Raw genomic sequence first — 12,426 nt, forward strand, 5'->3', positions numbered from 1 at the left:
GTTTGTTCCGGTGTAAAGGGAAACGTTATTTATCAAATAGTAGCACGAGTCTGTGCCTGCCGTAAATTCAGGTGAAGTCTGAGACTGGATCAGATCAACAAACACGGCAGGAGGGTTTCTAAGCTAGCCGTTTCCAATTTTTATAAATTCTACCGTGTTTGAGCCCGAACTAGTCGTGATGCTTCCAAACATAAATAAGCTGGACTTGTAGAAGTAGAAGCCATGGCTATGCTGGCAAAAACAACTTGGGGAAAACAATCACAGTCAATACTCCAGTCCCTAACGTCTGACGTCCGTCACGTCACGTCGCGTCACGTCGCGTGGCTAAGGGTGGGTGCCGTATCTAATAATAATTTCTATTCTGGTGTTCTGCTCCCAAACAGCTGCAAATAAAACAAAAATGATTAATAGCTTTGGATTCCTCCTACAGGATATTTAAGAATATAGTCACCGACTGCATAATGTGTGAAAACCTCGCCTCATGATCCGAACATTAAGTACCGACTTGTCTCATGTATCCCTACATGTGTTGTTACACTCCTGCTAAGTGGTGTAGTTGAAGCTTGTGTAATGCTGTTACCTGGTTTCACTCAACCTTAAACACTCATCAAACTGAATTCCTTCCCAGCATTTAAGGTGTGCCAAAACAACTTATTGCAACACACGTGGGAGAGCGCAGCAGCAGTTCTTTCTGCGGCCACACCTTGGGCTAAAGGGAGACAAGAAATGACGGATATTAATTGCTGATCAGCTCAGCTGCAGACTGTGGGATTCGTGCCGACGTTCGCCCCCGCCAGGTGTGAAATACCAGCGGAGAGAAATAATTAACACAACGGCAGAGCGTCGTAGGACCGAGAGGCTTTCTGCAGAACGGGAGTGGTGTTTTCAGGGCGCTCCGCTCACCGGTTCCACAGGTTCAGTTTGGTGGCTCTAAAGTAAACAGCCGCTGAGCTCCGGTCTAATGTGACATGCTCCAGCAAGCTTTTGGATTGCTTAAATCTTGGCACGCCAAATAATTGGTGATTAACCACCTTTCAGAATAAAAACTTAAGCACAGAAGCTGACACTGTTTTGTTTACATGGTTTGACACACGGTTACCCGTTATCCCTTACATGAGCTACTGGAGTGCAGCAAAAACCATTTCCAGGCCTTTCCACTGATTTAGAGCAAACATTCTTCACCGGCTGCATTTCTGTTTACCATATAATTGCGCAATTTGACATTTTGAAAATAAATTTGCTTAATGGAAACACGGCAATTTTGAGAAAAAAAATTATCTTGTTTTTCAAAATAAATGTTTTGAACCTAAGATGAGGCGGGTTATTTTTGGCCGTATTGAAATTAGTGCATTTCACAAAACGTCAATGGAAACACTTTTTTCGCATCACACGAGTCACATGATCAACCATGAACAAAGACGACAACAGGAAGTAGTCGGAGGACCACGGCACGTTTTTAACGCCTTATCGTGTGAACAAACTCATGTATGTGTTATTTTAATTATGTTTCAAATTTAATGGAAACACTGCATTTGCGAAATTGTGTTTCTTCAATGTGAGCAGAATATCGACAAAGTTTTGTTCACATGTGTAATGGAAACAGCATTCCTGTGTCTAAGTCGAGTGAAAGGATTCTGGTGCTACACACAGCAGATGGAACCAAAGCATTGTTCGTTTCGTTTTTACACATTGGTGGAGCTATACTTTTTTTTTTTTTTTTTAATTAGTGGTTCTTTCAAGGTTTGCCCATACTTTTGACAATATTTATCTTTCCACCAAAGCAAACGTGTCTTGATGTGAAGTGTTGATGATGGACAGAAGGTGAATAAATTAACTTAACTTAAAAAACGCAAGAGAAAACAGGAACCGGGTGCATCAAGATAGCGGGGCATGGCAGGAGAAACCAGCAAGAAGTGAGTGAGTGGGACACAGGTGGTTAAATGCTGGTTGGTTGATCACTGGAACAATGTAGAGGTGTTAATTAGGAAACAAGGTGCAGCTGAGAGGGGAGAGCAGAAGGCAAGCTGAGGGAGAGGGAGACAAAGAGGCACAGGGGAGTAGAGATTGGCAAAATGTAATTCTAATGGACTAAAGAATAACTAAACACAAGGAATAAACATGAACAACAATGAATAAGCACAGAGTGAAGTGCAGTAAAACAGAAACAACCATCAAAACAACTAACCCCAGATCCTGATAAAACGTGGATCTAAAAAGTAACATTTTGGTCTCATCTGACAAGTTTTCTCAAGCCTTTTCTCAACGAGGTCTCTGAGGTCTTCACAGTAATTACACTCAGCTGGGCTTGATTTACTCATTATAGGACTTTGTATTTTGCGGTGTTAGAGGAGAGGGGTCTGAACACAAGTGCCAGGAATTTAAAAATGTTTTAACCTTTAGAGGCCCTGAGTGTCTTGGAACAAATTATCTTGGGATGATTGTTGTGTTTTTTCCATTTCGGAAAGATGCACGATTTTGCGTCTGTCGCATAAAATGCCAATAAAATCCGCTGAAATCTGGGGTCGCAATGTGACAAAAAAAAAAAGCGTAAGGAAGTGTTTGTTATTAAAAAGAGGTCAAATAAAAACACATTCGCACTTTAAAATATTTTATGTTCTAATTGTCTTTCAAATAAATACTTTTTTTTCTTCACAGAACAAAACTAAATGATAGTACTGAAGAATCATGACACATGCACTTTTTTTTTCCTTATAATATACACACCCTAATGGTGAGATACACACCCAAACAACTCCCAACAACCCACACTGAACCACAAGTCCTGGCTGCGGATACTAGATTTCTAGCCACTAATTTCTTGTTGGGAAGCCAGATTTCTTCCCTGCACATGCTTGCGTGAAGGGAGCCGCGAAGGCCCTCCAAATGTCGGGCTCCATGGGAAAAAAAATCAGAGGACCCTCAGATAATGTGAGGTCACCGGCAGCCCGACAAACCGGTCCTGTTTCTGTTGTCGCCAGGCGGATTTCTGTGAGCTCCTCTCATTCCGCTTTCAGATGAGTTATTCCAGATAATTAGTCCTCGTTTTAATCGACATGAGAAGTTTACACAACAAAACAATAGGGTGGGAGGAGGGGAAAAATGTTTAATTCATGGCATTTATGCGGCTGTTGACTCGAAGACAAACAACCGAGCAATTATTGCTCTGGAGGAGCCGTCTCTTCCTGCTGTTCGGCTGCATCAGATCTTCACGGCTGACGCCGGCCTGGAGGTGCAGCTTGCGCGATTCCAACATCCGATAATTGCTGCGCACGCTCGACGCCGTCCTAAAAATCAGAGGAACCGACGTCGGCGCACGACTCCAGCAGATGAAGATTGCCGTTGCAGCTCCTGGCAAAAAAGAGATTATTGCTTCAAACCGCAAAGTTAATAACGCGGGACGGTGCCAGCGGCCCAATTTCAAGGGCCTGACTTGAGCTGATGACCCGGCGTTCAAAAGGAAAGCCGGGGAGTCAGGGCAGTGGTGAAATAAAAACACGGGTCCTTTATTGGGACGTCAGGAGAATTGTTGGGCGATCTTTGAGGTGTCACCAGATGCCTGGCAGCGCAGTCGTAAATGCTGTGAAGCTGCTGTAACTACTTTAGGTGAGGGGAAAAAAAGCAAACAATTCCCACAACAATTCCAGTGTTTTTAATGAACACATTTTGAGCTAACAGATTTTACAATGTTCTGCCAAAGTATTCCTACCTTTAGTCCTTTTCAACATTTTGACATTGTCTCATTACGACCACAAACTCTGCTCTTATTCTGCCGCTTTTGTGTGTGTGTGTGTGTGTGTGTGTGTGTGTGACAGACCAAAAAAAAGGTTTGTCTATTTCACCCTGATACCACTGAATGCATTTCTGCACTACCAACTGCTTTAACATGTCATCTAATTAGTGAAAAAAACAAAACAGTTAAGGATTGTTTTTATCAGGAGACATTTCACCAAATATCAAATAAAAACTATCTGCCACATTAACATCACAAAAGTTCACTTTGAATCATTTTATATACAACTGGTGTAACTGTTGTTTCTTTTAAATGGTAATGATTTAAAGGCCATCTGCAGAGGTGGATGGACTCAACCGTACTCAACTAATGGTAGCACTGCTTTACGCAAGTGTGAGTAAAAAATACTCATCCAAGAAATGACTCAAGAAAGAATAAAAAAGTATTTGATTGAAAAGTTACTAAAAGGGGCAGTAGTATGTATTTTCCAGGCATATAGTGGCATTTTATAGCACAATTAGTCACTGTATTAACTTCAGTTGTTTCTGGGCCTCTGTCGCTTTAAGAGACTCCTGCTCTTTCTGAAGCTCCGCCTTCAGGAAGTCATCACAACATCGCCCTTCTATTAACCCTTTAATAACGTTTTTAACCAGCCTTTCAGGAGCTACTTCTCATTATGAGCTCAGCAGACACGCAGCTCCACCAGGTGTTTGCTAATTGCTGCTGGCTAGTCTGAAGGAGATGAGTGGGGGAGTGACAGGGCAGGGCTGCTCTGTGAGGCAGAAGCTTAGAAAGAGCAGCTCATCGCCTTGAATGGTTGCCACGGGAGATTAAAGGATTTGTTTAAACTAAATTTTTTTGGGGGGTGTTGGGGGGGAGTTGTTTCTTTAAAAACAACTTGTTTGGAATTAGAAAAAGTCCATTAAGCATCAAACAAAAATGTACTTAAATTTTTCTTGAAGGAGCAATGACTCATCTTTGTAATTAAGTTGCAGTGAAGGAACACTGAAGAATGATGCTCCAGGGTTAACCCGATTGCAGCTGAAGGAATCACTATAACTTGTCTGAACATGAAAGGTAATAAATTAAGGAGGAACAATAATAGCCTGTTAGAATGTCATTTCACAACGTACCTCCTTTATATTACCTGTGAGAGACAGACCTCATAGCTAATGATGAGAATTAAGAGTTCTGTGTCATTTGACTCATCTGACTCGTTTGGCTCCTAATTTGCTCTTTAAGTACTGTGTTATTATTATTATTTTTTTTACATGTGAACTTACCGGTACACAATTATGAACTGGAAGGTTTTGGTACAGCCCTGTTGGTTCTGTACACACATGTACCCAATGAATACAGTGCTGTGTTCAAACTGAGTCTGCAGAGAAACTTTAAAACCCGACACCAAAACTAAACAGTGTGAACTCCCAGTTATCACTAAGTACAGTAAAGGTTTTCCAGTCAACCACAATAGCCGCATCTCCGTTAAAATTGAAATCGCTACAGTTACTACTGGTGGAAGTGACGGAGAAGACGACAGGAAGTAGTTGGAGGATGATGGCACGGCATGTTTTTTTTAATGACGTATTGTCACGTGTGATTTTAACTCAGTTTCTTATTTAATGGGAACACCTCAATTATAAAATTGTATTTTTCTTCCAACTTTAGCGGCGCGTCGTCAACATTTTGGGCACATTCGTAATGAAAACGCAGCTGGTGATGATGGAGACAGAAGGGATGATCAAACCAAAGATTTGCCAATATTTGTCAACACTTTTCCTAATTACTGTCCAGAAGCAACTTCAAGCTGAACGTAAACACAACTGGCACTGGAGGAAATGAGCTAAGGTCCAAATCCAGCTGACCGGAGTAGCAGTCAGCCAACCTAAAATGCTGCACAACAGCAGATAAGTTGGCACCATTCCCTCTGAGGAAAATGGTGCTTGTTGTTTTTAGAAGCATTCAGGGACAACTCGTACACTGGATTCTCTGTATATGAAAAACAACTCCAAAGTATAAACTATTTTCATGCTCAAATATCAATGCAATCCCATTGAAGGAAATCTTGAATGGTCAGTATTATGTAGATGCAACTTCTTTGTACCTTTATATCATGTTATAATGTGATTCCCTCATCAAAAACCTACCTGGAGTGTTGCCTTGATTCTTTCATGCATGTTTGAGAAATCCTTTAATCGCCATGGCAACCATTCAGCTGTGCAAAATGCCTGGTTGGACCTACCCCCGCCTTCAAGCACAAAATTCCTCCTCGGAGTTGCATTTTCCAAGCTTCTGAGCTTGAAACTCCTCCAGTCAGCTCCTTCAGACTAGCCAGAAAGAATTAGCACACACCTGGTGGAACTGTACTTTAGGTGAACTCGTTATAGGAGCCACTTCTCAGAGCAATGCTGGTAAAAATGTTGTTAAAGGGTAACTAGAGGAGATATGTTGTGATTACTTCCTGTAGGTGGAGTCTTTGAAAAAGTAGGAGTTTCTTAAAGAAACAGAGGTCAAATTTCAAGGAGTTTTATTTAAGTCACATTTCATCTACAACATTTTGAAGGTACTTTGTTGATTATGCTATAAAATGTCACTATGGTCCTGGAAAATACATAATAATATTCTCTTTAAAAAACTGAGTATTTTCAGGTGTTTTGTCATTTGTCCAGGAATTAGCTGCACCTGATTGTTCTTCATTAATTCAAACGATTAAACCACATCACCAAATCACTGTGAAGGTACTAAACGTAATAAAATCAAACCTATGGGGAAGTGAAAGTGACCGACTAAACAAATATGCACATTTTTAAACTTTAGCAGGAAGTCAGTATCCTGAGATAAAACCTTATAAGCCCAAAAGATGCTAACACAGCACTTTGCTGGGATTTCAGAATAACGTGCAGCCATTGAAGTGAGGCAAGAAATGAAGAGATGTAGAGTATTTCAGTTCAGATGTGAATAATGAACAGAGGCAGTATGAGCTGAAAGAGACAAAGGAGGTAAAAATACAGATATGGAGTATGTATGAATAACCCTCTTTTTTCATTTTACATTCAGCGCAATCTACCAGACACAAGAATTTGGGTCAGAACACTTTGAAAAAGTGTGGCTAACCGAACTCCTGGCTTTCAGGAACATCCAGGCTGAAAATAGTCCAGCTGAAAGACGAAGTAAATCAATAATGTGGGAACTCGCGCCACATGAAACGTATGTCGTCCTGGAAGCAATTCCATCCGCATCCAGAGCCAGCTTCTGGAGATGAAGGAAGGTCGTTACGCTGAGGCCGCTAGCTGTCAATGCTGTGATGCATATGGGCTAATGTATGGAAAGTAGAAGCTGTGTGAAACCGCCTTCATTATCTGAAGTTGAACGGGAAGTTGCCATATGTACGGCGGAGCAGCAAATTGGTGGGGGAAAAGGAGGCGGAAGATAAAAATCCATACACACAATGATACGTCTAGGGGGAAGCAAAGGCTTTTAGCTCCTTCACTTTAGCTGTCGTTTAAGTGGAAATGTATTGGCACCAATCCAAACTTTTAACTCCAATTTTACTAACCTGAAGGGAGCCTGGGACGTCAGCACTGTTGTTTTTTCCTGCTTAAACTGGAGCTAGTTTCTAAAAGGGATGACTTGGCAGTTTCAGTAAGCAATCAATTTGTCTGCTGCAGGAGTTGTCGCTGCGCAGGTTCACAGAACGGAGCCGTAATGATTCCGGGTTCCAGACAGCAACATTCAGGGATCTTTGGAGGATTTTAAAAGTCGAGGTTTTACACAGTTAACAGGGACGGCGAGGACGGGTTTCCTATGGCTGCAAACGCGCCGCATCAGCAGAAAAGACGGGCTGTTTAGCACATCTTGCAAACTCAGCTGGAGAATCGTAGGAATCTCTTATTAGATGACCCAATTCAGCATCCAGTAGTCTTTAAGGGGGCATTCACACCAGCCATGTTGAGTCAAACTCTAGTTTGTTTGTCTAAAAAGTCCGGTTCATTTGGGGAGGTGTGAATGCATTGTCAAACTTTGGTTGGACCAATCTCTGGTCCACCTAAAAACCTAAGTTCTGGTTTGGTTGAAGTGAACTCTGGTGCGGTCGGAATGCATATGCGAATGTAAGTAGACCAGAGTCCGCTCCAAAAGCAGGAAGCGGACAATGGTGCATGGCATTCTGGGTAAGTACACCCAAATCAAACGCATGAGTTTAGCACTAGAGGGAGAAATGACTTGTGGTCTTCAGTCAAAGACAACAGGGAAATCCTACGACCGTTAAAATCGGTCACCACTCCATTTGGGTTTGGTTAGTTTGACACAGAAAACGTAACAAATGTTCCAGTTCTGGTCCCCAATCGAACTGAGTCTACCGGACTAACAGGTGCGAAAACACCGCAAGATTGAGGTTATTTTTGTGAACTAAAAGTTTTTAGATTTCTTTGTTTTTGTGGCACTTCACCAGAATTTTGTGAAATTTACCCCACGACACACTACAGGCAAAGTAGTGTGTGGTCATAGTACATAAGTGATATCAAAAATATTCATCACGTTACTTAAAACTTATAAGAAATAAACTTCAATTGCCTCCCCGACACGTTTCCAGAATGGTGTGCAGCTGAAAGGATCCAGCGGCTGGCAGAGCCACACACAAACACCAGCAGAGAGACAGGCAGTCATTACTCCTACAGCGCCGGTGATCAACACTAATTATCGTCTTTGACCAGGGGAGGACCGTCTTCCAATGTGTCCCTCGCCGATGACAGTTCATTACTCACCAGCAGCTAAGACCAGAGGGGGCCCAGCTGTCAGGAATTAGAGCAGAAATCTGCTCCTGAAACTTTACTACCTGAAGAACGTCAAAAATAAAACCACACACACACACGCACCCCCCCCCCCACCCACCCACACACACACACACACGCACACCCACACCCCCACACACACACACCGTGTTACAGAAGTGGCTGCTCCCTCACATCTACAGCATCATGGCAAGGTAATAAAAACCTGAGGATTTTCAGTTTTGGACTCATTACACCCACTAACTTCATGTGTCTTACTGGGATTTAACGCGGTAAAGATCAACACCAGGTAGCACAAAATCTACATGTATTTTGCAAAACTGCAATGAAAACACTTTTTTTTCCCCCCGTTTTTTTTCCGCTACTACTGGCGAAGAAGACGACAGGAAGTGATTGGAGGATGACGGTTTGTTTTAGATGTTTTCAAAGTGCAGCTGGATCCACCAGAGCTCTCACAGCTTCACACAGTTCAGAAAAAGTTGCGTCATTCCAGCATGTTGAATCCACAGCTCTTCTGTAAAATTAACTACAATTTTCACAAAACAGCATACATAGCCACTCCCAAGTAGGCGGAGCTTGTCGCTCCAACGCCTGAATGAGACGCAGACGATGCCTCTGATTGGCTGATAGATGATGAATGCTAGCTCCATGACTGAATTATAAATATGTCTCATGTAACTGTTTACATCTGTCGCTGCCATGACTTTTAATGACTTATCCCATGAACAAGCTTATTCACAAGTGATTTTAATTCCATTTCATATTTAATGGAAATGTTGCATTTGCAAAATTGTGTTTTTTCGACATTAGCATAATACTGACAAAGCGTGGTGCACATTTGGTGCACAAAGCTTGGAACATTTTAAAGTGTAGTTTGCTTTTGTTGTGCTCCTTTCTCTTTCTTTTTTAGTCTTTGTTGTTTTGTTTGTACTTATTCTAATTCATGTAAAACACCCTGAACTGCCTTGTTGCTGAAAATGTGCTATATAAATAAAATTACTGTACCTTACATTTGTCATGGAAACGCAGTTAATGTCTCTGGGGCGGCTACTCTGTCACTCTATCCACCTGCTGCTCTGCACATGCATACATATTTTTTCCTTTTTTATATTCATATTTTATTCCATAGTTTTGCATTCATACATCAAAACTATTTCCTAGCCTGTTAACTTGTTTACAATGGCGATAAAAATGATTTTGACTCTGAAAGTCTAAAGAATTTGTGTCCAGGATGTGTGGGGTCTGCATAGATGTTAGCTGTCCTTTTCTTTTCTGACCCTGCATGTTCTGTTACATTTCTCGATGGAGGGAATTTCAAGAAAGAGCAGAGCAGGAAAACACATTGAAGTGCTTCTTTTGTAGCTCACAGAAATGACTCCGGTTTGTGATTGGATATGACATAATGTAAAAAGGTCAAAGGGCGTACAAACCTCCAGAGACTGGTTTCCTGAATGTTGGAAGGGGGAAAACAGTGTTTGTAGTAACTCTTATCTACTATACATTCTACAGAGAACACTGTTATCGGATAAGAACAACTAAAAGTCTGCTTTTCAGAATAAAGTCAGAAATTGTATTCAGTTGAGTTTTAGACTAGAGTATTTGACATTTGACAACTCCTAATCTGCAGATGCCAAATATTTACGTGATTGATTCCTGCAGCTTTTTGGTGAGGATTTGAAACGAGGCTGTGAAATGAAGAACCGGAGCATTGAGATTACTCAGAGGAAAAAAAAAAGAAAAACAACAAAAAAACTATCATCCCAGGAGAGGATGACGGTTCACCAGCAGGTCAGACGGTGCACAGCTCAGAGATGTTGCAAAACACTTATGATCTACATCGCCGATTCAAGAGGCCTCCGTAACTGAGATGAGTGTTAAAGTTCACGGCAGGACGGTTAGGAAAGGGCTGGAGCGGTTTCCACGACAACAACATGGAAGCACAGCTTAGGAGTTTGATCCGAGTGTGATATTAATACACGGCAGCATATTTGATTGAAAAACTATTTCATGTGCAGAATTTCTCCTGCACATAGAATCTAAAGTAAGCATGTTTGTTGAAAAAGTTTTGATTTATGGAAGGGGGTGTGCATAATAAGTGTTACCATTATTTCTAAATACATGGATTACTTTTTGTGTCAAAATAAAGACTTTCTATAAGAAATGGTTAGTATTTTTGTGTGTGTGTTTTTCCTTGTTTCTTTATATTGGTGTTGCAAAGAAAAAGCTAAAAATATGACAAGAACGTCGTCTGCTGCAGGTAAGATAGTTACCGTTCAGAATCTCTGAACAGAACCTCACTTGATCTTGGAGAAAATGTGCTTTCAAACACGAACAAGAAAAACGTTTTGCCTCTGAAGACATTTCAATTTGAGTGTTTTGTGAAATTTGCAAACACAAAACCAAACCAGAGCTTACCTTTTGTGTGACACTCAGACGTACCTCGTCGGTAGCATGAAGGCAGAAAGCAAACGTCACGAGAGCAGCCGGTGGTTCTTCTTTGTAACCTTGCGGCCGTCTGTCTCTCCGGTTTTATCACCTGAAAGCAGAGGCATTGAGTGAGGACTGAGGTCTCACTTCAGCGCTGGCCTGCCAAGCCGTTGCAGGGGTCTGGCAGGCCAGCGCTGCATAATGACGGTAATTCAATTCCTTCTAACAGCCGAGGTGTAATTGTTTAACTCTATAGTGGTGTCTTGGGTCTTAACTCACTCCGTCAGAGAGAGGGAAATGAAAAATCATGTCGCAGAACTGGAGGTAAATCATTGTACAAAAAAAAACCAACAAAAAAAGTAGCATTCAGCAGCTTCTTTTCAGCACTTCTACATCTGAGTAAAAACAGAGGTTTTCTCCTGACAGAGAATAACACACATGAAATGTGACAAATGCAAGAGCTTTCAAAAGAGCCCTGATTCATTATTTTACTACACAAAGCCTCATGACTGTACAATTATTTATTTATAAGCTATGCTGCTGATGTTATTGCAAGTATGTGTAACTGTTTTTGTTTTTTTTAAGATGTGGAAGAGTAGCTACTGTCACGGTAACGGCTGATGGGCATCCCAGAAAAAAAAAAAAGAAATAAACAAACACATTATATATTTTTGTTTGTTTTATTCGGAGAAGACTGATTCAAGTGGAGTTTGAAACTTTAATAAAAATATTGAAACATTTAAGAAAGAGAATGCGTACGGACATCTTTTCCTCAACTCGAGTTTCAGCAAGAGCAGGAGCTTCTTAAAGAGACAGAGGCCCAATTTCAAGGTGGTAAATTACAAAGTCAAATTTGACATATTAGCCGTTTTTTTATAGCAATTGAAGGTAACGTAGTTACTTGATTATGCTATAAAATTATTGTACATGGCTATAAAACACATAATACCGCCCCTTTAATAAAGCAGACATGTTGCCAGGGTGTCGATGGGGCATCAGTGAAGACGTGTCACTAATCTGTTGTAGTTCTTTTACAGTCCTGAACCCTAAACCTCGTCTTCTCTCTGTCCTCCTCCTGAGCTGAACTTTGGGTGACACCAGACCTTTACTCCTCACGGCTTTGAGTTTTCATCTCAGGTTGACGTATATCGGTTTTAGGACCCAAACGGGAAAAAAAAAAAAAAAAAATCTCAGTGTCAAAGGATCATTGAGTCACCTCTGAAGTGAACAGAATGCTCCCATGATGCGGGACTCTGTTTGTGCACCTTACTGCGCACAAAACCTCTTTCAGGCTGTGGATGAGCCGCAGCAGTAAAACTGCCTTCTCCTGTTTCCTGTCCATTCAGCTCCACTTCTTTGGCTGACGTTGCGTTTCTTTTTTTCCCCCCCTTCCTATTGGAATATAAAGGTGTTATTCAGGCATCCGAGAAGCAATATTTGCCACATTAGATGTGAATACGTCCCTTTAATGGATTTTCC

General features: G+C 41.3%; 1 long non-coding RNA gene across 1 annotated transcript; it reads left to right on the plus strand.

Moving 5' to 3' along the window:
• The first annotated feature begins 341 nt into the window (after nt 1–341).
• On the plus strand, nt 342–10,593 carry LOC116709657 (uncharacterized). The gene is made up of 3 exons (XR_004336925.1): nt 342–914; nt 4,720–4,807; nt 5,399–10,593. It is a non-coding gene; the product is annotated as an uncharacterized LOC116709657 (long non-coding RNA).
• The last annotated feature ends 1,833 nt before the right edge of the window (nt 10,594–12,426 follow it).

Source organism: Xiphophorus hellerii, chromosome 19 (genome assembly GCF_003331165.1).
Source record: "Xiphophorus hellerii strain 12219 chromosome 19, Xiphophorus_hellerii-4.1, whole genome shotgun sequence".
In the NCBI taxonomy this organism is placed as follows: Eukaryota; Metazoa; Chordata; class Actinopteri; order Cyprinodontiformes; family Poeciliidae; genus Xiphophorus; species Xiphophorus hellerii.